Raw genomic sequence first — 26,835 nt, 5'->3', positions numbered from 1 at the left:
GGTGCATATACACATACAATCTGATATGTTAAAGTTAAAACAGGGAAGTCCTATAACAGTTGCTCACCATGGTTCCATAGCTGATAGTTTACAGATATTAAATAGGTCTAAGACTACATCCATGGGACATCGTTATGTAGAAGTCAATGGAAAACAGAAGCAATAAACCCAGTACGCCTTTCTTTGCTGGATTCTTGGGTGCTTGTCTCCACTTGTGTTGGTGCAGAACAGGAGCCACTCACTCTTCCTTCCCTGGCTGATGACAGACAGGAACTGTCAGAAAACGGACCTAGATTGAGGCATCTTTGAAGACTGGTAAATAGGCTCTTTGCCCTTTTTCAAATTTTCATCTCTATTTTATGGGACACCGAAAGAAATATTATTTGGACACATAAACTAGTTGCTACAACAGCCCATTAAAAGTTGACTAGATGCAAAAGGAAGAGAACGTCATAAGCTGCATGGATGTGCATCAGTTTTTCTTGAGAGAGAGAGAAAAAAAAATATCCACATTCTAAGGGCTCTTAAAAATGTAGAAAACTTGCCCTGTTACCACGGGTTTTTAGAACACCTCTAAACACACACAAAATAATACGGATATTACCTACAAATTCCAACCGTTGCTTAAACTCTAAAAGCATTTTTGTATTATTTTGTTTTGATACAGAAGGTGGCAGGGGGAGGGGGGACTCAGCTATAAAGAAATATTAAAAAGTATATTATTATGTGGCTGTCAGTTCTTAAGAGTTTTGGCTTGCTTGCCTTCCCCAGCTTGTGCTGATACAGTTACGCGCGCGTGTGCTCAGGGGTATGACACAGGGTGCTCTTGTCCCTCTCCCCCTCCCCCTAACTCCCCCTCCCTATCCCATGGGTAAAGAGCCACCCCTCAGATGAGCCACTCCTTTTTGTTCTCGTCAATGGTCTCTGTGAAGTTGGGGTCGTTGTTCATGATGGCAGCATCCGCACTCTCGGCTGAGTCAGCCCCTTGGCTTCATTGGTGTGGTAGGTGCCCTTGTGACGGAACATGTATCGGATGAGGAATACCAGGGTGCAGAGGATGGTGAAAATCACCACAGCGATGACCCCTGGGGAGGCAAGAGCCAGAAGTTAAACACGCCTTGCACACATTTTACATCTTCCCACCACTGCAGACAACAGTGAGTGACAGTCGTGAGGGCAGCAGAAAGGTCTGCTTCTGGGCACAAAGGGGTTAACAGGAACTGGAATGCTTCTCACCCAAAGTAACTAAAATACTAGATAACACATATGAAGCACAGGCTCTCAGACAGTAGACTGCAGGTAGGTCAGACACATGATGCCCGAGGAAAGAGTCAGAAATGACGTGCGGGTTTCCATGATTTGCCCAGCTTTGTTTCTGACTGTCCACGCTGCTGAGACAACCGAGTAAAACCCAGTGGTCTGCTGATCTGTGAAGCTGCTGAACCTCCAGCAACTAATACGTGCTTGTGTGCATGTGTGTGAGCTTCCACACAGCCCGAGGCACAAGAAGGGTCATTCGGAGCTCACACGGGGCTGGAGGATGATCCAGTTCCGATGGGGAATAACTGCGGGCGTTCAGTTCAGACTGTGAAGGGTCATGCTAAAGGTGCGCTTTTAAGGGAGTAAAAGATCTGTCAAGAGCTGCCCTGCAGAGGCTTATGATGACTAGAAGACACCAAGCTGTTCGTTCTGTAAAGCGACCTTAGCACTCAATATAAGAAGACAATTAAGCCCCCAAACTCAGTCATGCTAATAATGTCTAGCAGCCAATATAAAAATGACCAAACTTGCCAAGAATTTTTTTTCCTTCCCATGAGGAGAAATGTCAATCAGATTAGAAGACAGAGATAATAGAGTGAGCGCAGAGGGCCTGTGCAAACCAGCTGCTAACAATCAAGACTGACAAAGGGAGGCAAAAGGTCCGAGTACCAGAGGAGTAGGGAAAAATATCGAGCACGATGACAAAGCACCCAATTTAAGAAGCTGTGAGGGGTTCAAGTGTGTACCTGTCTGGTAGAACTACAAAACAGCAAAGGAAACTGACAGAACCAGAGGAGGAGTTAGGCCAATCCGCTAAACAGAAAATCAGTAAGAATGTGCAACATGGAGTCAGATGTGGGTGCCCATAAAGATGGCTGCACTCCATCTTGGCACAAGGGCAGAGAGTTCAGAGCTGTCCTCAGCAAGTCATAAGACCTAAAGCTCAAAGGTGTGGCTACAGAAGGATGTTTGGCTGTCTTAATTCTAAATAACAACAGACCTGAATCAGTTATGGCTAGTCCTGACCTCAAGGCTAGGGAACAAGAAGCTAAGGTGTGGTTACTGAACCCTTAGAATGGGTGAGGAAGAAAAGTGTGTTTGCTCCGTATACATGATACTGTGTTCCCCTTTTTGGATAAGGTATATAAGAGTGGTAAAAAAATAAACTCGTGGCATTTCAGTATTGACTGATCTGCCCTCCTGACCTTTATTCTGTCTCTCTGTCTTTATCTTCTATAGCCAGCCTTTCCCTTAACCACACTCCCGCACTCAGGTACGGACTTGGGGGCCGCTCGGCTGGCTCCAATTGGAGTCCCGCAAAGACGGTTCCCGACAGGTTTGTTAACAATCTGTAAATTGGGAAAAAATATTTATTTACCCTTGTTTGACAAAAGTCTTGTATCTGTGAGACAAACTCTTTCAAATCAATAGCAAGAAACCAAACAATTGATCAAGGAGCTGGAGAAAGATTTCAAGACACCTCACAAAAATATTTGCATGAGACAGTAAACCCTGAAAAGACACTGGGCATCACTAGTAATGAGATAATCACAGGTCAGAAAGCACAGTGGTGCCATAAACTCACTTACCAGGGTGGCTGGGTCAGAGCGACTTACAAAGTTAAATATCCACTTTCTTTACTATCTTAGTGATTGTATTTCTAGGAATTATCAAAGAGAAATGGATGCTTAAGTCCACAGTATGTGTGCAAGATTATTAGGATGTGTGCAGCTTTACTCATAATAACCGGAATCTGGTGACAGCAATAATCTAGCAATGGGTAAGTGGAAAAAAACAAATGATGGCACATCTGTTTGATGAAATACAACTTGGCAAGAGAAACAAATGCTATTGATAAGCAAAACAGTGTGGAAAGATATAAAAAAGCCATTATGCCTAATGAGTGAAAGTGTGGCAAATTTTACGTCAGTTATGAAACCCGGAGGAGCAAACAGATTTTCTTTGTTGCGGTGGTGGATATGGGTATATGAACTTGTCAAAAAGTCACCAACCTGTTTCATGTATAGGTTCATATGATACTTTGAGTTTATTAAAAAAAAAAAAACAAAACAGAACAACAACCAAAAACCCCAAAAGCCAAAACCAATAGGGATAGGGACCTTGAGAGATTATACTTGAATTTGGGATAATGTGACTTAACTGTATTTTATTTATTATGTACTTGTCTGTGTGTGGAGTGTATGTATACATGTGTGTGGATGCCTGTGGGGGATTCCCTGAGGTGGTGTCACAGGCAGTTGTGAGCGGCCTTGTGTGGGTTCTGGGGACTGAACTTGGGTCCATCTGGAAAAGGAGTATTTAGTCTTAACTGCTTAGCTGTCTCTCCAGTCCCATTTTTAAGAGATAATCAGGTGATAGCTGCTAGAAAGTCTGTTGTCTGTATCACATACCTCCAATGATAGCTGAGTTTCTGTTGACTCCATTTCTGATAGCTTGGCCTTGTCCTGGGTTGTATGGGGAAATCCGCACTGGCTGTAGAGAAAGAAATGGTGAAGCTGGAGACTCAAATGCACTAAATAATCTCATATTTATTTCTCCATACAACCCTTTGACACTTTCCACGTTACAGATGAAATTTCTACCTCAGATGGACCCAACCTTACTATTGTCTCCTACAAAAATTCCAGAAAACCCCACCCCCTGGTTTCACTATTTTTCTTTGTGCAAGTTCCAGTGTTATGGCTTATTTGAGGGAAATGTTACAGAATCTTAGAATGTTTTAAGCAAGCCTGTTCCCGCTCTGCAGATGAGTCTACTTTTGGAACAGTCATCCTGGGGTTGATGTCAGGACATTAAATCCATAGACACTCAAGCCCTGTATGTACTTGGGAGCATATGACCTTCATAATCCTCCTATATGACTTAAATAGTCTCTAAATAGCTGATCATATCCCACAGACTTTAAAACATACTCTAAAAGGCTTTGGATAACATTCGGGAAGAATGACAAGGTGGGGGGAGGCTATCTGCATTTAGTACAGACCTTTAAGGAGAGACTTTTTTGATTTGCAGTTCTTTAAAGCCATACCCACCCACACAGAAGCAAGGCGTTTGTTTTTCCCGTGTTCTGCTGAAATCTGTCTCCAAACCACATCTGTTCCACACACTACTACCAGTTTAGGCTTTATATGCTGATGAGATTTTTACAGCACACACTATTAGTTTAAAAGTAATTGCTTCCTTAATATTTAACATGGCTTTAATAAAACACCAGACCTTTCAGGAATATGTAAAGGACTTAAAGTTCAGAAACGTTGAGAAGAATGTTAATAGCTTAATTTTCTATTTCTTTCCCTGTTCAAAAAAAAAAAAAAAAAAAAAACATTAGAAGCAGTTGTGTAAAATTTAGATGTTTCTCTAAGATGAATTCCACTTAGTGTTCCGAAGCCAAATAGATTCTGACACCTTTCTTAGCTCAGTGGAGCAACTAAAGTAAGAAAAAAAAAAAAAAAAAGCAAATTCACCTTCATGGGTGGATTTTTTTTCTTTTTGGCAGAGCTGGGATCAAACCTATGATCACATACCTGCCAGGCAAGGTTCTACCACTGAGCTACATCCCCACACCCTTCCAGCCCACAAAAGAATTTGCAGTGGTAGGACTTTCCCTTTGAGAAGTTTAAGCAAATCTATCTCCACTTGGAGGTAACTTTTCCTCCAGCAGATGGAGCAGAGAACCAGAGTTTAAAGCAGATAGAGAAATCCGCTGGATTCCAAGTACAAACATTTCCAAGGTTTGTACTTGGTATAATTAAACAGAGGCCAGTGTTATGATTCAGGTAGAATCTTGCTAGGGACTTCCTAAAGACAGATTCATCCCTGGCTAATAACTCCAGGATCATGACAAAAGTAGTCAGAGCCTGTCTCCTTAGAAACGTGTGAGCCAAATAAGGGGTTTCACATTTTTAACCAGCGTGCATGGTTTAGTGTTTTTCTCTCTTAGACTTCGTATAATTTTTTAAATTTAGTTTTTATTTATTTTGCATATGTGTGCATATATATGTGTATATACATACATACATACATACATATATGTGGGCATAAGCATTGCAAGATGTACTGGTGGAGGTTAGAGGTCAACCTGCAGGAGCTGGTTGTCCCTTACTGTGTGAGCACCACTGATTGAACTGAGGTAGTCAGTCTTGGCAACAAATGTCTTTACTCACTAAGCCGTATCGCTGGTCCCAGACTTGGCATGTTTACCTAGGACCAAAGGATTTGTTCTCTCCTAGATTTGTACATTATTGATCTTTTCAACCACCAGCACCATTCAAACCTGTTGACTGCTCTGACAAGCATATGAGTGAAAGAAAATGTATCTCCATATTATCCACACTTTCCTGAGTCTTTAGTTGTGGGTATAAATGGTGCCTTGGATGTCATTTGCTTGCATTAACTGGCCCTAGCCTACATCTAGATATCTTGGGAAACATGGGAAGAGAACAGTTTGCTTCTTTCCCTAATGGGTCTCCCTCTCTCCAACTTCTTCAAACTTTTCTGGGGTAGATAGGATTGGTTTAAGATATCAAATGTCAACTCAAGAAGGCAAAGGTCAATCATTTATGAGCTTATCACTCTGGTGGTGTGAATGAAAAACCATAGGCCTCTTGGTCCCCAGTCAGTGGTGCTGTTTGGGGGAGGTTATGTAACTCTTAGAAAGTGAAGCCTTGCTGGGGGGAAGTACATCATGTTGTGGGTTTTAGGAGATTAGCGCCTCTCTCCACTTCCAGTTCACCCTCTCTACTTCTGTGAGCAGTTGAAGATGTGATTTCTCAGCTTCCTGTTCTGTCAGCCTGCTATTTTGGACTCTCCTTCTGGAGCTGTAAGACAAAATAAAGTCTTCTGTGGGGAGCAAAGGAAGCCTCCGTGAGTGTATACATTCTGAATGAAGTCCTGAGTGAGAGTGTGTATTGTCGACATGGGCATGACCACATCGAGTGCCAGTGGGACCTGTGGGAAATTGACAAAGCCTTCCTCCTGGATCAGGCTCAGAGGGATGGCAGAGTGGCAAAAGCCCTTTCTATGGTTCAATAGAGATGATGGCAATGTGTACAAACACTGGTGGTCACGGCTTTCTCCTCCTGGATTTTTACAGCCTGAGACCGCTAGCCTGCTGACACTGTCTTCCTGGATTAACTAATTTCTTCTCCTGTCCTGTGTATAAGAAACATGCTGAGGTTCTGGGTTGCGGTGCAGTTGGTACCAGTCCATCAGAGTGACCAGGACCCACCTGACTCCAGCTTTTCTGTAGATGCATTGTCGTGTATCTGGAAACCGCAAGTTTCCAGAAGTAAACCTTGCAAGGAGGAAGGACATGGCATTCTTCCATAAGTCATGGCGTTTTATCATGGCAACATCACAAAACTCTCTTATATGACTAAAACCAGTTTACTTAAAAGCAATAGAAAAAATATCTACTGGATTTCTTATTTATAGCTGGGTCTTCTTATTCAGAGAATTACTAATAAGTAGAAGTGACACATCCATTCACTTATTAGATCTTGGTAGAGTATTGTCACTGTGTCAGACTCCATTCCGAGTATGCACATGAACAATAAAATAGGCAAGATGTGTAGTGATGAGAATTTCCTGTCCCTGGTGGTCTAATTACTTGCACCATGTAAGACTTTGTTTATACAGTGAAAATGCTAATGAAAAGTATGGATGTGGTTTGAATTATGATCTTCTCTGGGTCTGGTGACTTGTTTGAGTTTGCCTTGTAGCTTTCACACTATGTGTCATGCAACTCATGCAACCACAGGGCACAGTAAGACTTGGTTCATTCCTTGACGTGGCCCCTTTTCAAGGATGAAGTTTAGACCAAGTCCTTGTGCAAGCCAGGCAAATGCTCTACCACTAACCAACATCCCAGCCCCTCTCTAGTGCCTTTGATGTCACAGCTATAAACAGTGCTGGAAGTTTGGGCTGGAGAAGGAGAGTGAAGCCTCCCAGGATTGCTGCTGAGGTGAATCTGAATTTCGTGGTCTTCTGAAGGCCCCATGTGCATTGGATTTCTCTCCTGCTCCTCCCCTCATGAGGCTCCTTTTCCAACTAAATATTCTGAATGTAACGGAGCCTTCACATCTTCAGGCCAGCTCATCAGAGAACACTCTCTGCCTGGATTTCTGGTTTTTCTTCTCTTTTCCCATCAAATTCTTGAAGGAAAGTACCAATTTCTGGGTATGTGGCTGGGCCCCTTTTCAGTAGCCGTAGTCTTAATTCTTATTACGTCCATATATGTTCACATGTGTTGCACATATGTGTAGAGGCCAGAGGACAACTATGAACGCCGTCCTCAAAGCACTATATGCTTTTAGAGACAGAGTTTTTCATGGATCCAAAACTGGGATTGGCTGGCCAGTGAGCCATGGTGGATTCCCCAGGGGTGAAATCATAATCACAATCATGTGCCATTTTTTTTTTAATGTTGGTTTAGCAATCATACTTTGGCCCTCATGCTTGTACAGAAGTATTTTATCCTCTGTGCCTCCTCCCCAGCACCGGATCACTTCCTATGTGGACAGGTCTTAGTTTAAAGTTCCATGATGATGAACAACAGTGTTGCATAGTAAGGGAGGGCTAAATGCATCTTCATCGATAAGCATAGTTAAAACGAGCCTGTGAAGTGTTGTTCAGACGTCTGTGGGGCCTCTTTGTGCTGGGTAGTTTTATGCCGACTTGACATACGCTGAAGTCATCAGTGAGGAAGGAGCCTCATTAAGAGAATGATTCTGTGAGGCTGGGCTGTAGACAAGGCTGTAGGGTATTTTCTTAATTAGTGATCGATGGGGGAGGGCTTAGTCCATTGTGGGTGGGGCCATCCTTGGGGTGGTGGTCCTGGGTTCTAAAAGAGAGGCTGAACAAGCCATGAGGAGCAAGCCAGTGAGTGGTACCCTCCATGGCCTCTGCACCAGCTCCTGCCCTACGTTGCTTCCCTGCTTGAGCTCCTTCCCTCACAGTGATGAACTGTTATATGGAGCTGTGAGCAAAAGCAGCTTTTTCCTCCCCAAGGCCCTTCTGGTGGTGGTGTTTCATCACAGTAACAGAAACCATAACTAAGATACCCTTCAATAACTCTTCCATGCAGGACTAATTTAAAAACTCAGCTGCCCACTGTCAAGTAAAGCCTTAAAGCAAAGCAACAGCTTTATTCTTCCTTTCTCACAAACAACGGAAATGAATATATTAAACACTGGAAACATATTAAAGATGCCACATTCACTAGACCTTGGTTGATGTTAGAAATCAATTAGTGGAAAACCTTCAGGCCATTAGAAACCCTTACAAAAATCAAGGACATGTAGTTCTTTTTTCCTTTCATGAAATCCATTTTTTTTTTTTTTTTTTTTGTGGCTTTATTTTTAACTTAAGCCTGGTTATTCCAAAGCATGTGAATGCCCACTTCCTCACGGTCAAGCTATTTTACCCAGGCGGCAATCACAGCAATTGCTACTATAGTAGATGTATTTCTTTGTATTTCTTTGTTACTGATCCCCCCCCCCCCCCAATCCTTTTGGAATGTGTAGAGAAATACAGTAGCCAAGACATAAGCCTGGGATGTGGATGACAGAGCTCATTCATGACATGTGCTCTAGTCTACTGTTGATAATCATACTGTTGGTATTCTTACCCTCCCCCCATCACCCCCTTCTTGCCCCCTGTGAGAGCCAAACAATTTTACAGGTGCTGAAATATCAGGGAGTCAATATCTTGGGAGATTTTGTCAGTAGATCCCAATTTGGAGTGGTAAAATAAACAGGGGCAGAGTTGCATCCTCTAAGTACAGACTATACTCAATGCATTTTTCCCTGGACCCCCAAAGGATAGAACATATAAGTGTCCCCCCCCAAAAAAAAACACTCATCTATTGGAAGTTGGCCCTATTTGGGGAGATTCTGGAAACTTAGGAGGTGGGATTCTAGCTGGATTCTTGGAGACTTCTTGTCCCTGGGCCCTTCCTGTGTCTTTCCTTACTTCCTGGCCACTGTGCTGTGAGTTGTTTTGCTGAGCCAAAGGACTCCCACTGTGTTGGAATAACACCTCTGAAATGGTGAGCAGGAGAACCCTTCCTTCCTTGAGTGGGTTATATCAGGTATTTTGTCACAGAGCACAAAATAACTACCACGTGATGGCAACCACCAGGCACAGAGCCATTCCTGCTCAGATTTAATTTCTCAGGAAGTATGCGCACTTCTGTGTATCCCCCCTGCTTTGCATTATTTTTGTTTGGTAGTTCTAGTATTATACTCATAGACCAATGCCCTCTTCTGCTCCCATGGACACCAGGCATGCAAGTAGTACACAGACATACAGGCAAACCACTCATATACATTTTTTAAAAAATTAGTGTCTGCATGTGTGTTTTATTATAGAACATGAGAGATATTTATCTGACAAGGGGAAATTACACACAATGTCAGTAAGAGGTCAACTCCAAGAAACCTGAACTGACACTGCAAATCAGAACCCTGATCTCTTGGTAGCAGATATCACCCCTGAAGAAACAAAATGACACAAAGAAAATGGTCACGGCCACGACAAAGCTAAGAACAGAGGTAACTGTGTTTTCAAACAATACAGTTTTTGATTTCATTTCTAAACTATGAAGAAATTAATAAAAAGAAGTTCAAAGACAAGCGTTGAAACTGGAGACTAATTTTAAAATGCACACGGAAGAGCAGAATATAGAAATTATTTTTCTAGTTTCTCGTCTGTCTAGGGAAGCGGGAGGAGAGAGTACAGAATAAGACAACGATAATTTCAGTGGCTGTAGTTCTTAGTTAATGTTTCAAACATGAAAACGTGTGGACTTTAGGCTCAGAAACAAATAGCAAAACAAAACAAAACAAAACGCACACACACACACACACACACACACAAAACCCCACACATTTAACTGCATAAAAGAATAAATTGAGATTATTTAATGTAAAACTCCCCCAAATGAAAGGCACTAAAAGCTTCAGGTTGTCATATGTCAGAGACTAAAAGGGGGGGGGGGAAAGATTGAATTTGACATCACATAGAGAAAATGTCTCCATGGAAACCACGGGAGCTTCAGCATTGGAAGTGATGATCTGAGGCTCTTCAACAAAACTGCTGCTATTAATTATAATTTAATTTAAATTGCAGTCTTATTTCGAGGCAGCGCCTGAGATGAGATGTGTGTGTGTTTCTTCTGGTTTTTCTCATCTTCTTTGTTTCATTTATTCTCCTTTTGGATCTGAGTTCTAATAGCAGAAAGTGATTTTTTTTTTCCCCAATTAACTTGTCTAGTTATTCACTATTGACTGTACTTTGGAAATAGATAAGAAAACAAATGGCTATTGATAAAGATGCTGAAGACTTAAGCAGTCCTGCTTTCTCTGAAAGAGGTTGCCACTGTTCTCACAATGAGACTCTGGCTCAGCAGGCTTTTGCAGGCAGAAGGAATGATCCTGCCTAGGGGATTCTGGGTATCATCTTCCGCCTCCATTTTCCACCTCCGGTTTCTAATGAAAGCCAGCTAGCCAGAATTCCCCATATCATACGGGGAAGAGAGTTTTGAATTTTCGCCTTCTGACTTGACAATTAACCTGTTTGACTAAGATCCCTTGGGGGAAAGGGGTTAATTGGATGAAAACAGAATAAATGAACTTGCAGCCTGCTATATGTCCTAATTATTTTTTAAAAATCCCCACCTCCGTCTATATCAAAGGACCGAGTGAACAATAAACTTTATTGTATTTATCATATTTCTTCCTTCCGTGTATAACTGATTGTAAATCAACTCTTTTAGATACCATTATGTATATGTGTGGATTGCACATTGTTACTTTTATACTTGGATTTTAGAGATTTCATTAGTCTCTCAATCTCTGTATCAGAGAGTATGTGAATTCCCAGAGTGGGTGGTGATTAGGCCAGAGCCGTGGGTGCTGATAGGTGCTCAAGTTACCTTTAGTCTCCCTTTAGGATGCTTTTTAGGAACATTATTGTGGTAATAAGGAGGGGGAGGGAGAGAGAGAGAGATCAAGTTTAGCATATATAAAAGATGGCAGTTGGACATCACTCACCAGTGCTACAAGAGGGATCAGATCATGCTACAGAAGAGGCCAAAACTTCCAAGTGTGGGAGGAGGTGAGTGCTGTGACCCCATGAGAGGTCATGATGCTCAAGACTGGAGCTTTTGAGAGCTCTTTGGTTTTTTTTGGGGGGGTGCCTTTCTCATTCTTAACAGACTATTTCCATGTGTCCCTAGTCAATTATTTATTCCGGGACATAAGAGCCTGGAAGACGCAGCAAATGCCTTGATGACTCTAATCCAAGCTTGTTACTGCAGCTCTTGAACAAAGCTGGGCCGTCTAGGTCAGAGTCTTAGAACCGGGGCTGTGGCACTATGTGGTGTGAGCAGAAATTACTGAAAAGAAACCATGTCTGCAGAGACAGACTGGCTGGTTAGAATTTCAGTACTGTACAGGAGACTGGAATGTTGCAGGTCCAGAGGCTAATAACCTATCTTGGGCTAGTTATAGCCCTCCAGGACAGCCATTCTGTTCCTAGCCTACCTCTGTGTGGAAACTAACACCTAGTGACTAACAGATAAAAACATTTTGGAATCTATTAATTTAGCAGGCCGATAGTTCCCACCAACCCCAAGCTAAGAATGTTAGCAGATAGCATCGAAAGCCTATATAAAAGCTCCCCCTGCCTCTCTGACGTACTTGCCTTAGTTTATGACTTTTTTTTTTTTTTTTTTTGTTCTGTAAAACTATAAAACTTCATGAAACTGCCTCCATGTTGGAACATGGAATTTGGGTCAACCTAGACCTGTGTTCCTGGGCCTCTGTCGCTTAACATGGCTTCCCTGTATGGCAAGTAAGAGCTGTGGGGGATGGGATTTTCCTTAGTGACATGTCACCTTCCTTGTTGAGGTTTGTCATTACTCCTTTTCCTTCCTGTCACAGGGAGTGAGTTGAGTGCCAGAATGAAGAAGTCTGGGGAAAGGCACTAAATTGGGGAAACACCGTTTTTTAACTCTGGTCGGAGCGAGAAGGCCCTTTGTGCTACACGGTTCCTAGGTCGTGTTCCTGTGAGGTGCTTTTGCACCCTGTGGAAATCAGGCCTTGGGGGTCAGGCTTGAAGAGACTATGCACAGTGTGGCTGGGTATAACCTAGGTCTTCTGAGGCCTTGGGACATTGCTGTACCTCTCTGCAGCCATTGATGCACCCTAGGGGAGATCAATTGATGTTTAGAGTGTTCTGGTTTAAAGGTGCATTTGAAGCAGAGGTTCTTGGGAAAAATTCAGATTCTGATAGCACACTCCTGGCCAGGCCCTGGGTGGTGTGTGTGTGTGTGTGGGGGTGAGTCTGCATTTCTAACAGGCTCCTATCGCGCTTGAATACATACCTCCCTTTGAGTTGCCCAACTGTAACAGAGACCCTCACTGCTGGTAGTCCCTATCTCCAGCTGTTCTCCTGTATCTGAGTATGAATAATTCCTTCTGAGAACTTTGCACCCCGCCCCCACCACATCTGTGACCTTAATGACCTGCATGCTAAAATGTCCCCGCGGGGGCCCATCTCCCACCATTTCATTTCTTCAGCTCCATTTCTGTTTATTGTTGTGAAAGCCATAAAAGGGCCACTGCTCTAATGTCTCATTACAAGTCTGCAGAGCTTTGAACTTAGGAGGCAGAGTCTATTCTAATACAATGGTCTAAGAAAATGCAGGCAGAGGATTAATAAGCATTTGCCTTAGGTATGTCCTTAAATAGTGTTCTTCAGGTTTTCTTGCCCGTGGCATATCTGACACAAGCAAGGATTTGTCTGGGCTCCTTTCAGGTCTTTCAGTTCTCCCTGGTGGGAGGTTCTAGTGGAGAAGAACAGTTTAACCCATAGTGGCCAGAAATGAAGCGAGATGGAGGGGAGAGGACGGGAGGGGGAGAGCATGCCACTGTGCAGCAGGCTCTTTCTTCCCCCCTCCTTATTCCTTCTAGGCTCTCAGTTTATGGGATGGTGCTAGCCAGGTTCATGTGGGCATGAAGTCATGCTTTCCTAGTATCCTAGGTACTTCTTGACCCAATACAGGGAAGGTTAATCTCCACAGTACCTCCTCTCTGTGAAGGGGGTATATCAAGGAGGGAAATACATTAGCACAATGGTGTGCTTTGGATTTTGAATGCATTTAAAAGTATCTACAAGAAAAAAACAAATTATTTATTTTTAAATCCTGGGCTGTGGAAGGTATAGATTTGTGTTTATTTTTTGCAAAGGTTTCTTGCTTCCTTGAGGCTCGGCCTTGCAAAGGCAGGGTTGTATAGTTCAGATCAGAGTAGAAATCCTAGGCTTTGTGGGCATATTATGGTATGTCTGATCTTCTAATGCTTCAGAGTAACCTGTCAATGTTATTTTGTTTTGTTTTTTTGGGGTTTTTTTGTTTGTTTGTTTGTTTTAAATAGATGCCTAACCACAGATCTGCACACTCACAAGCCTTGTAAGCAAATCACTTTTAAGGAAGGCTCAGCTGAAAACACTGATGGTTTTCATATCAGCGAAGCAGCTTTTGGAAGCCAGGGCTATTGGCAGAGCTGTGGAATTGGTCTCAGCTTTTAAGGAGAGAGTGAAGGCAAGTGAAGGAAGAAGTCACCGTGAATAAATCCAAATGCGTATTTCAAGGACATTCCCCAACGCATTTCAGTTTTCCCCAGACAAGGATTGGCGTAGTTCATAAGAGAAAGTCTTAGGAGGATCTGTGTCCTTACACTTCCTCTCACTTCTACTCAAACTATGCAAGTATCGGAGAAGACTGGATGTCTGGAATTCCTGGCTTGACAGTCAGTGAAAAGTCACTTCCATCAGATAAAACCCAGTCAAATGATAGCTTCCACCTTTTGTTAGGATGTGTAGATACATGGTGGTATCTCAGAAATCAGGGTAAGGGTCTCCTCAGACTTCCTTTTAGTGAAGATCTCTAATAAATTCAGAGGCCACAATTTGAGTACAGAGATGGCTCGTTTGGAGATGGCTAGGCATTACGGATTGTCTTTTGTTATTGTTGTATGTCTTTCAAACAAGTTGAGTGAGGATGCATTTCTAAACTAGTTACTCTTCTGCTGTAATTTGAAATCTTCAACTTGCAGGTGGTACTGTCTACAGTTTGAGACACTGTATCCAGCCCTCCCTGTGAATAGACCCTGTCCATGTTTGTGTTATGATCATCATCTCATAAAATATGAAACTGACTTTTTTAATCCCTAAATTTCCAGAAACAGGAGGGTTCTGAGAACACCGGAGGACAGCTAGACTGAAGACTGCTGGCTGATTTGGCTCTGCTACAGATGGGCTGGGGAAATAGGCAAACCTAAAGTGCCCTTAAAATTAAGTCTGCACACGTGTTAAGTCTCTTGTCAATGTATCTAGGTCCTGAGCTTTGAAATACTCTTCAGCTGCATGAGTGCAAGTGAAACTTTATATGATACACTTTATACTTTTTGAATTTAGAGCCAATGTCTTTTAGTCCCAAAAGCTGACCAAAAAGAAAAGAAAACTGAATATAAAAGCCTGTGATACACATATTTCTGTTTATTTTAGGCATTTTTTTTCAAACATCTTTTGAAATGTTTTCCTTTTGAACTAACTGCAGATCTCAAAAGACAATTAGTTGTCTGTGCTTGTTGGTACGCAGAATGATTGGTAGGCCATCAAAGAGGACTCTGGGGGAAAAAAAATTAGCTGGGGCTACTAAATTGTGAGCCTGATGTTTCCTACGGATTCCTCCCTGGCTCAGGCTCACCTCATTATAAAGATAACACGATAAGCACCTAGTACAAGCCACGCGGTTCTGCCACAGCTCTTCTTCTTCATGTCAACAAAGTGTGGAACACATTTAACTAGCAGCTTTGAGGATGGTTTATCCATTTAAAAAGACAGGAGAGGAAGAAAGCAGAAAAAAGAGGAGAGGTGTATTTAATCTATAGCTACGCAAATTTCATTCCAGACTTCCCTACTCTATTTAAAGAATGACAAAATTTAGCAAAAACAATTCAGAGTAAAAAAAAAAAAATAAGAGTGGAATTATTTTTGTGCTTGAGGTCAACATTTCAAAAGGTGGTTGGATTTCATAGAGGAACAAGCCTAGTCACTGAGTGAGAAAAGTTACCAGTGGCCCTGTGCAGTGGGGGTGGGGTGGGGTTGGGTTGGGTGGGGTCCTCCTGCCTGCTACAATACTGACCTGCAATGCTCACTGTCCCTACAGATGCAATAATGACAAGAATGGTTTTTTTTGGCGGGGCAGTTACTATTTTCTGATGGCTTAGAAGGAGTTCTTTCTTCTTTCCATGTAATGTTTATTCACCTTTCAGAATTCCATGCACATTAGCTAATGGGTGTACACTCTTCTTTACACATGCATAAAACTGTGTGCTGTGCTGGTTACTGAAGAGAAAAAAAAAGACAAATAAGATAACACAAAGATTAGGTGTATGAAATAAGTGCAGCAATCATGAGATCTTAGCACAACAATGGGAAGAGAAATTATAAAAGCTGGAATGATTACACTTAAGTGCTTGCAGGTGGCGAAGAAAGCCAAACACCAGCTTGTATTTAGGAAGGAAGCTGAATAGATGTGTGAAGTTTTTAAACGCTCATTATATCCATAACTCCTTTGCATATGAAGATACAAAAATATTTTATCTTCAGATGGTAGAAAAGGAATTTGGAATATGGACAAGAAACCAACTCATTTCAAACCATAGCATGGGGGGGATGGGGGTGTGGATGGCTCAGTGGGTAAATTACTTGCCATCTAAGTGTGAGGGCTGGAGCTCAGATCTCCATAAGCCGTGTCAAAGCCAGGTAGACTTGGAGGCCACCTGCAACTCCAGCACTGAGAAGGTAGAGCTGGAACCCCAAGGGCAAACTGGCTACTTAGACTTGCTGGAGTCGGCAGGTTCCAGCTTCTGAAAGAGAGGCCTCAGTAAAGTGGAGAGTGATGGAAGAAGACACTCAAGGTCAGCTTCAGGCCTCAACATGCATGTGTACACATGTGCAGTCACACCTGCACATACACACACATTTGAACACACAAACACACATATACATTCAAGCACACCATGCACAAATGAATATATACAAGAAAACACACACACACACACACACACACACACACACACACACACATACACACACACACACAAAACAAAACCCCACAGACCCAGAGGCAGGATGCTTTCAGAAATGCATTGTTTTCAGTGGTAAGTAGGCTGACATGGTTCCCCGTTCCTAGAGAGATCATTCTGGAATGTAAGGGAGCTTGGAGTTGTTACATCGAATAGTCTCAAGTACCATGTTATGTGGGAGCTGATTCACAGTCCTAAGAGGGCTGGTTTTCCAGTTGCTCTGGGAAGCTGCCGGTTTCCATGGGACAGTTTGAGTGCTCAACCCTCGCTGCTTCCAGACACCCTCTGTCCTTGGGTTGGGCATGAGAAGAACTGTGTGTTACTATCTAGCTGCCCATGCTTCCTTATTTCTGATTTCTTGCCTACTCCACTATGGAGGACCTGAGTGGATTTTTGGTAAGGATGGCTGAGTATCAGAATATCAGACTCATTTCATTTAAGGTCTATGGTCCAGACAGCTGAGGGTTACAGTGGCTACTGTGCTATTAGAACCTTCCAAAGGCAGGTCTTTTGAAGATTACGATTCACCATATGAATTATGCCAAGAGTGTTTGCTGTATGTACTCGAGTCACCTGAAACAGTAAGAAGCCATCATCCTTCTAACCAGAAGACCTGTAGGGATGGAGCTTATCTGTTTGGTCCAGTTCACTGTGTGTCAAATACCATGAATGGGACCAGACTCCCAAGGGCTTTATGGGAGTGCACACACACACACACACACACACACACACACACATACACACACGTGTGTGTGTGTGTGCGCGCGGGTTGGCATGCACAGAAACGGGTGGTAGCTGACTCTTGGACTCATGCTTTCTGCTGTTTGTTTTGCTTTTGTGTTTTACAGACTGTGGGCACCATCTGTAGCCATCTCTTGCTGGCAAGTCCTTCCCATTCCAAGGAAGTAATAAGATTCTGAATGGGATAGAGCGGAAAACACAAGACCCAACAATTCTGAAAGGTGAGTCACAGCAACTGTACCCTGTGACCCATAAAATAAGACAGACTGGGGTTGTTTTGTTTTGTTTTGTTTTCTACCTGATAACAGCTATGCTGAAACTTTGCCATTGGTGTGGTAAAATGCCTGACAAAGGCGTCTTAAGGAAGGAAGGGTCTGAAGGACCAGCGGTGCAGCATGAGGCAGGGAGGGCCGCACTGCACTGCATCTGCCTTCGGGAAGCAGGTGAGTGTGGATGCCCAGGTCTCCTCCTCCCTTCCTGTTAGTCCAGGACCCCAATCCACGGAGTGGTGCTGTCTACATTCAAGATGGTGTTCCCTCCCTCCATCCAACTGAACTGGAAATGTCCTCAGACAAACTCTGAAGGTGTGACTCCTAGGTGATTCTAAACCTAGTCAAGCTGCCAAAAAAGGTTAGCTACTTTATTGATTGATTGATTGATTGATTTTCTGGGGCTGGAGATCAAACCCAGGCATTGTACATTTCAGGCACGTGTTCTACCACTAAAGGAGGGTCCCAGCCCGTCTTCTTTCTTTCCATAGCCTACTCTCAAGTGCTCATCAAGGAACCCCTCCAGTTTGGTGAGTGATTCTCAACCTTGCTACATATTAGATTCACTTGAGGAGGTTTTTACCTACAGACACGATAAGCATGCTGTGCTCAGAGGTCCAGAATCCACATTGACACCCCGGCAATCCTAAAGTGTCCCAGAGGTGGAGGTCAAAACCAGATGAGGGCTTTCAGACTTTCTTGTACATGTGGCAAGCCGTCTAGGATCCCAGCTGAAATGGAGGCACTGACTTGGTTGCTCCTCCTCTCTAACAAGCTTCCAGGTGACCTGAGGCTATCAAGCGGAGGGCATACTTCAAAGCTATGCCATGAAACACTTTAGTCAAGATGTCTCAGGCCAGGCCAGGGCTGGCCAGTGCTCACCTTTATTCTCTTTCTGTCTCAAATGCCAGTCCTACCCTTGCAGTATTCATAGAGGAAAACATTATTCTTGCGTTCATGCTTTGGTTTTCTTTTTGAATATCTCATAGCAAGAATTACCCCTCTATTCAAGCATGGGGATTATCTAGACCACACAGCACCCTTGACTCTGAACTCAAAATGATGCTTGCAGAAGTAAGGGTGAAGTTGCTAGCATGAAGATCCATTAGGAATCCCAGAGTTAGTATCAAATTTATAAATCAAATTTAAATCTCTCTATATATATTTGTGGGTGTGTGGGTGTGTGTTTGTGTGTGTGTGTGTGCCTTCCTGTCTTTTCTCCCATCCTCTCTATCTCTGTCTCTCTATCTCTCTCTGTGTGTGTGTGTCTGGGTTCAGAGGTCCACATCATTACTCTCCATCTTCTTAACTCCTGAGACTGGGTTTCTCACTGATCCTGGAGCTCACTGATTCTGCTAGGCTGACCAGTGAGCCCCAGAGCTCACCCTGCTTTCACCCCTTCACATCTGAGATTATAGATGCATGCCCCCATGCCTGGCTTTTTGGGGGGTGGGGGAGTAGATGCTGGGGATCGAACTCAGGTCCTCAAGCTTGCATGGCAACATTTTATTAAACCTAACTAGAGCTTCTATTACTGAGAGAAGGTGAAGAATCTGGAGGACAAGGCAGCCATACTTCTCTCTTCCGGCTATCTTTCCCTCCCAGGAGAGTAAACCTTCCAGAACTCCCTCTCTGAAAGAGAGACAGAGATCCATCATGCCTTCATGATAAGCACTATCATAATCAGTCTCATCTCTAATCTATTCTAGAAGTCCTATTAATAGGTCATCACAACTTATTATTTTATTTCCCTTTGTACATGGTCTAGATACCTTTGATTTTTCACAATTTCTAAAATTACATCTTTGGAAAGCTCTTTTTTTTTTTAAATATTTTTTTTCTTTTCTCCTCTTGATCTATCTTTTGTCGTTTTAACTTTTAGCATTGAATTTAAGAGGGTAGGGGAAACGCTTTTCTTCCTTGTATTGGAGGCTGTTATGAACTAAACACCCACCCAGACTTCTCTTTGTCCCTTCTCTTGCACCATGTACCCCTCTCCTGCTCCCTTTTACCTAAGGGAATAAAGATGGGATCATATTACCTGAGTGAGGCTCTGTTTCACAGTTAGAGGGAGTATTCCACTCTTCCTTCTAATAGAGTTCACAAGAACTATCTCACTACACTGACATTTAACAGCAAAAGACATTTCCCCCAGTTGTAGAAATGGGCTGTGATTAGATTTAAATCCCAAATGGCTGATTTCTTTGCTTTCCTCTTCTCCCTTCCTGTTCCTCCCTTCCTTCCTCCTTCCCTCTACCCTTTGATTTTTTCCTGTCTGACAGGGTCCTGCTATGTAACCCAGGCTGACCTTGAACTTGGAACCCTTTTGGCTAAGTGCTACAATTACAGGTTTGTGCTGACTTGGAATGAAGAATTTAATTTGAGTGTTGAATACCAACAGAAATGTTTTCTAAACTGTATACATTTGCATGAATCAATCAGAAGGAACCTGTCATGAATAAAACATTTTCTTTTCTTTTTTTTTTTTTTTTAAATCCATGAACTAAAGTGGTTTGGTATCTAAACTGCATTCATTTCACAGACTTCAAAAGCAAACAATTGGCTAATTAAGTCATAATGAATATGAGCTTATCTTTCCCTGAGGAAGCATTGATAGTTTTTGAATCCAGTTTCTGGGCAGTAGAACACACATGCTCATAGCTACCCATAGCCACTACTTGCAGTTTCTACCTGCAGCACCCCAGAATCCATGCATTTAAAGGCAGTTCACCAGCTGTTCACCTTCACATGTGCAGGGATTTACCCGAAGACTCCCACTCTTGTGGACCTGATACAAGCTTTTTCTCCTCTATTTCCCCCTTCCCTTTCTTCCTGCTGCAGCAGGAATGCTTTCTTTGTTCAAGCCAATCCAGGAGGAAAGCCTTGCTTGCTGAGTGCCCTGTGACTGCCCTTGGCACACTGCACTCTCATCATGTTATAGGAATCCATAAGTAAGGAACAAGGAGAGCTGCTTAGTCTGTTAATGGAACAATTCTGGCTTTACAAATTTTCCAGGGACAGTCCTAGTAAGAATCACCACAGTGACGGCTGCTATGAAGCTAAATACTGGCACAGGCCTGCAAGGTGATTAAAGCAATCAAATGTGTACTACTGTATAAGTCGTTATGAATTTCTCTCTCTCTCTCTCTCTCTCTCTCTCTCTCTCTGTGTGTGTGTGTGTGTGTGTGTGTGTGTGTGTGTGCGCGCATAGAGGTGGGATTTGGAAACTTTTAATGGACATTCTCAAGCTATAGCTAATCATCTAACATAATAATCATGATGACTATTAATATTGTGACCGTTAAATATTTACAAGTTTGCCATGAATCTATGACTGTGTTAAGTTACCATTTTCAAATATATTTTTTTATTTTCTGTGTACGAGTGTTTGCTGTAAGTACATATGTGTATCATATGCTTGCAGTGTCCCTGAGGGCAGAAGGTTTCAGATGACCAGGACTGGACTTAGAGATGGTTGTAAGATACCATTGGGTGCTGGGAACTGAATACCATTTCTCTGTAAGAGCAGCAAGGGCTCTTACCCATTGAGCACATAATCTCATGTAGAATTCTAGTGATTTAGGTCTTACTGTCCCTATTTTGGGAATTGAGAAGCTGAGAAATGAGGTTATGGCAGCTGCATGAGTTTAATCTGCTGGTAAGAAGCAGTGATGGTGTTGGAATTTGGGCTTCACTCTTATGTTGTCCCATCTTGTGAACTCTTACTGTTTTAAGGGTCACTAACATTCCTGGTTGACTGGGGTTGCTTGGAGACCCACTGAGTACTGGATTTGCAGGTCACTGAGAAAATGCCACCTCTCCATCTCAAGGAAGTAGTAGGGAGGAGTCAGCATGTAGCGACTGGACAGAGCAGAATGCCTGCCCCTCTCTCCGGTAAGATGATACCACGTGGAAATACTAGATTTATAGAAATGTTAATATTTAAGATAAGAAATGATAGTAACTGGCCAACAGCATTTTTATCAAATACAGAGTCTCTGTGTATTATTTGGGGCTGGCGCAGCGGTGGGACCAGGCTGATGGAAAAACAACTCATAACACAAGACCTCCACAGCCATGTTGCAGACAGCAGTTTGGTCATCTCTTCACCTACATGAAGAGTCCTCATCCGACCCTACACTCTTAACCTCTAATTTCTCTGTTTCTGCTTTTGAGTAGAGATAACTCTTTGGCCCTTCATAGGTGCCAAGCATTACACCGAGAACCCATTCTACAGCTGAGGAAAGTGAGGTCGAAAGGAATGAAGCAATCAGCCTAGGGTTTTACCTGAATCCAAGTGATCTAGATGCCAAGGGTCAGTGGCCGAAGACATGGGGGAAAGTGTCAGTGGGGAGGCCCCACAGTTGGACTCCACCAGCTCGCCCTGAATGTGCACGTGGGCCGAGGCGTTCGTCTGTCTCAAGGCTGCCTTCAGTGGGGGCGATGTGGTTGAACTGGACTCTGGACAGGCAGCCTGTGAAGCCTGGGGTGTTGTATTTGTGAATTTCTTGGTCAATTTTCCCCGTTTCTAGAGAGAAAAGAAAGAGAAGATGAGAATACACGTCCACTCACTGTACTCTTCGGGAAAATAGACCAGTCCTGCAGTGCCTGTGTCGCAAGCTTCCTTGTGTTAGGTCCCAGCTTTGGCTACCTCGCTTTTAGAGATGAGATATTCAGAGTTTCCTGCGCCTTAGGGCTGAAGACATTTAATGCAATGTCTGCTTGCTAGAGAATATGGGAGGTTTAGAGTAAGACTGCATTTGAGAAAACAAAACAAAACAAATCAAAATGACACCCATCATTCCCTTGAAGCTACATGAGTTACCATGGAAGCTAATAACACACTGGCTCTGACTAGTTTTTCTTCTTGTTTTTCCTGATCTCTGACTATTTTAAACACATGACAACAAAGGCTCCTGCTTATCCCTCTTGTTCTCTTTCCTTTTCTCCCTGAGCAGTCTTCATTTTGAAAGAACAGGAATGAAAGGAGGAAGAAAGAGGACAAGACACATTTCTTCTGGCAGGTTTGCGGTTCCTTTTTTCTGTTGAGCAGTATGCTTGGAGTTTCAAGGCTTAAAGAATCTCTGTTGGTATGGGATGGGGAGTTTGAACTTTAGGAAGTACTCCCAGTTTGGTGACAACATTCAGGTACATTTATAAACCATCACCTTCTCCTAGTTTGTACAGCCAGCATCTTCCTGTATACTTTCAGCTCAAGGGTAAGCCCAGGTTTAGGCAGTTCCAGCGCACCATCAGTCAAGGTATGGAGGGTTCTCCTGGGTTCCTAGCTCTGGTTTTTGAACTGATGGAATCCTCAAGCCCTTAAGACCATCTGACCCCACATCTCTGAACCAGAAAGATTTTTGATGTGAAAGACGAACCCTGTATTTGGTAACAGCATCAAAGTCCTTGGTAAACCAGAGAAGCCGTTTCTGCTGGGGATTGCCCCAGAAGGAACGTCTGAGGTTGAAAGGAAAAGGAACTCTGGGCTGGCTGTGTTATTTTCACGGAACTCTGGGAATCTGCTGGGGCTAGAGCCTCAAGGCTAGACTGACTGGGTAGGGTCTCGAAGGTCACATTTGAATGCTTTCATTTTAGAAGAAAAAGCAAAGACGTTGCAACTTCAGAGGCTTTTGCGGGGCTGCATGAGAAAGAAAACTAGAGAGGCAGTGTCGCAACTGCTCTAAGCAGGTCCTGGCATGGCCACCCCCATCCTCAGGCCCCTGAAAGCCCTCTGGCTGCAGATTCTTCTTTTTGCCACACAGCTGAGGTCAGATCGTGCTGTGGACCTGGACACAGTACTCTCCTCTCTGCTGGCTCCTCTGAGTTTTAAGTTTTATTTCTTCTGCAGAGATCTGAGTAGGGAGCGGGGAACTTTTCATCTTTAAGGTTTAGTGCAGGCTGGTCTGGGACTTGCTGTGTAGCCCAAGTTACTCTGGACATTCCTGTTTCAACCTCCCAAATACTGGGATTAAAGGAGTGAGCCACTATGTCAGGCTTAGTGGATGGAGAGCTTGTGACTTATGTCGCATAGTCCTTGACACAGTTTTTTAAACGTTAGGAAGATGGACTTCTCTCCCCATCAGAGGGTTCTCCATTTACCCTTCTTAAAGATGTGGCCCCAGGGCAGGGACACTGTGCCCTGTTGGGTGGAGGGAGCCCAGAAGTAGGCTTCTGATATTGTTAGAGAAACAGTGGTATCAGAAGCCCAGCTGAGCATAGTGAGCACTGGAAGGTATGCAGCCACGTGGGCAGAAGGTTTGAGGCTGGCAGCGGGAGGAGGCCATGGGAGATGTTCTCCTTGTGTGCCTTTCTTCTCCTTGGGACTCTCTCACTCATTTCTTCAACTTTTTTCTTTTCTTGGAAATTAGGGCAATTTCCAAAGTTCAACTCTTTTGTTTTCCCTGAAAGGCGATTGAAAGATTTCAAAATCCAATCTGGTTTCAATCCATCTGGTTGACATGTTCTTTTCTCAAGACTCTTAGCTGGGAACAGCTCCTCTGAGGAGTGTGTAATAGATACTCTTGACCCTGTGGGATGTGATACACCCACTCTGGGCCAAGCGATAATAATAAGTATCAGAGCACAGACTGAGGCAGGAGTTAGCTCTCTTATAGGCGTTAACTGGGAAAGGCCCATGGTAGAACTACTGTTAGGAATACAGATCAAGGTGGGACCAGGATCCCATGGCATGGGGGTTACACTGGCGGGGGGGAGGGCATGACCAACATGCCATTAGGCAGAACTTACATGGACAATGGGAAGAAAATTTTATTAGAAAGGGAAGGGAGACAGAGAGGAGAGAGAGAAGAGAGAGAGACATAGAGAAAAAAGAAGGGGGTAGATAGAACAGAGATCTGTCTGCTTCCTCAGAGAGATGGCAGAAAGAGAGAGAGAGGGGAGGTGGGCGGAATTAGCCTCTTACTTCAAGAAACCTTTGCACCTGCATGCATAGTGTAGTGGCATAGCAGCCGTAGGACCCTGGGCTGACCAGGTACTGCCTGTGTGCACCCTGGCAGGTTACAGGGGGCAGGCCAGCGTAACACCTGAGTCCTAACAACTACAAGCTGGCCACATAAACATGCAAACAAAGCGAGCATCATTTATTTAATAGCTGGTGAGATACAAGTCTGAGGCTAGCGATGTTTATGAGCTCAGTGGCTAGCAGAGTTGGTCAGGGCTAGTAGCTAGCAGATGAGCCAAGGTCAGTGGTTCACAGAACAAGGAAGAGATGACGAAGGGGGAGCTTGAACATGTGGCCCACTGCTCTAACTGAGGAAGTATCACGCGAGCAGTTCCCTGGCTGGCTAGTGGGACATGCACAGAGCATTAGGGCCCTTACTGTCCAAGCCTATGGTATGCCTGAGCACCGACATTCTCCATGAAATCACCCCATTCTCTGCCCAGTTTCTGCCATTACTGTTGAAAGCTCCTGAAGCGTAGCCCTGTGGTCTTCTCTCCAGATGCCTCCTCTTCTTTGAGAATATATATCTATATCTCTATATCTATCTATCTACCTATATATATAAAATTTATTATTAATTTTTCTTATTTTACATATTGATCCCAGCTCCCTCTCCCTCCCATCCTCCCATGCCCCCTGACAGCCCCCCTGTCCCATTCCCCACCCACTCACTCCACAAGGCGGGTGATGCCTTCCAGGAGGGATGGTCAAAATCTATCAAGTCATTTGGAGTAGGAACTAGGCCCTCCCTCCTGTCTCTAAGCTAAGGGAGTATCCCTCCATGGGGAATGTTCTCCCAAAGTCCTTTTGTGCACCAGGGATACATCCTGGTTCCACGGTCTGAGGTCTCTTAGACTGCCCAGGCCTTCTAGCTGAGACCCATGTTCAGGGGGTCTGGGTCCAGTCCAATGCTGGATTCCAAGCTGTCAGTCTGGGGTCCATGAGCTCCCCCTTGTTCAGGTCAGCTGCCTCTGTGGGTTTCTGTAACATGGTCTTGACTCCTTTTTGAGCATCTTTCTCAATTCTCACTTTTCCTTAATAAATCTACTTTGCTTTGTTGATTTCTTTTTGTCCACATCTGTATTCCTCATTGACACGAGACAAAGAACCAGAGAGCCACTGTCTCAGACTGACATTTGGTGACTACTGATGGTCCAGCAACCTGGTTCCTGTCTCAAGCCTGTCTGGACCAAGAGAACTCCTTTATTTTCAAAGAGCTACATAACTACTATGGACCAAGGTAAGGTCATGGGTAGGGTTCCCTGATGAGCTGTTTTAATACACTTCTCAGCAAATTTCCTGGAAGCTCTGCTAGTTTGTGTGTAGAATGTACTCTAAAGGCCTGTGTGTTAGAAAGCTTGGTACCCAGATTGGGTGCCTAGCCCCATGTCCTCAAGAAGGCTTTATTCAGCAAGTGATGGAAACAGATGCAGACCCTCAGCCAAACACTAGGTGGAGTTTGGCAGAAGAAGAGAAAGGATTGTGGTACCCAGAAGGGTCAAGGACACCATAAGAAAACTCACAGAATCAACTAACCTGGGCTCATAGGTGCTCACAGTGACTGAACCAACAGCCAAGGAAGCTGGTTTGGGATGGACTTAGGCACTCTGTATATATGTTACAGGTGTTTGGCTTGGTCCTCTTGTAGGACTCCTAAAATAGCGGTCACAGAGGCTGTCTCCAACTCTTTTACTGGCTTTTGGGATCCTGCTGTCCATACTGGGTGGTCTTGTCCAGCCTTAATACCTGGGGAGATGCTTATAGTCTTACTGTGCCTTGATAGGCCATGCTTTGTTGATACTCACGGGGCAACTGCCCTTTCCTAAACAAAAACGGAGGAGGAGTAGATTGGGGGTTGGGGACAAGAGGTTGGTGGGGAGGGGCTGAGAGGAGAGGAGGGAAGGGGAACTGTAGCTAGAATATAACACACACACACACACACACACACACACACGTACACACACACACACCTTGGTTCCTAGCCTGCAGCACTGTTGTGAGGGGATGGGGCCTTTAGGAGGAAGTTAAGTCACTGGTGGGTGGGTGGGTGGGGGTGTCCTGGAAGAGATATTGGGTGTTGTCGTTCTCTTATGCGCCCCCACACTTCGTGAAGTATAGGATGAAAAGGCTTTCTCTGCCATGTGACCTATCATGATTTGTAGTGTTACTTCGGGTCCAAAGTGATAGGGTCAAGAGACAATGTGTAGAAACCTCTGCCAAATCAAACCTTTCTTCCTTCTACACCGCTTCACCCCAGGTATTTGGTGTAGTTAGTTACAGAAATCCAACTTCACATTGTATCAGTTACCTTTCTTGTTGTTGTGATCAACAAGCAACCCAGCAGGAAGCAATTTAAGGGAGGAAGGGGTTATTCTGGCTCATAGTTTGAGGGGTTACAGCCCATCATGGCAGGGAAAATACGGTG

At 43.7% G+C, this 26,835-nt stretch overlaps 1 pseudogene; it reads right to left on the bottom strand.

Moving 5' to 3' along the window:
* Positions 1-880: 880 nt before the first annotated feature.
* On the bottom strand, positions 881-21,974 carry LOC127216128 (contactin-associated protein-like 2; annotated as a pseudogene).
* Between the last annotated feature and the right edge of the window lie 4,861 nt (positions 21,975-26,835).

The sequence above is a fragment of the Phodopus roborovskii genome, unplaced genomic scaffold, assembly GCF_943737965.1.
Source record: "Phodopus roborovskii unplaced genomic scaffold, PHOROB, whole genome shotgun sequence".
Lineage (NCBI taxonomy): Eukaryota > Metazoa > Chordata > Mammalia > Rodentia > Cricetidae > Phodopus > Phodopus roborovskii.
Note: the sequence above shows the minus strand (reverse complement) of the source record. Positions and strands in the feature narration are given on the sequence as shown.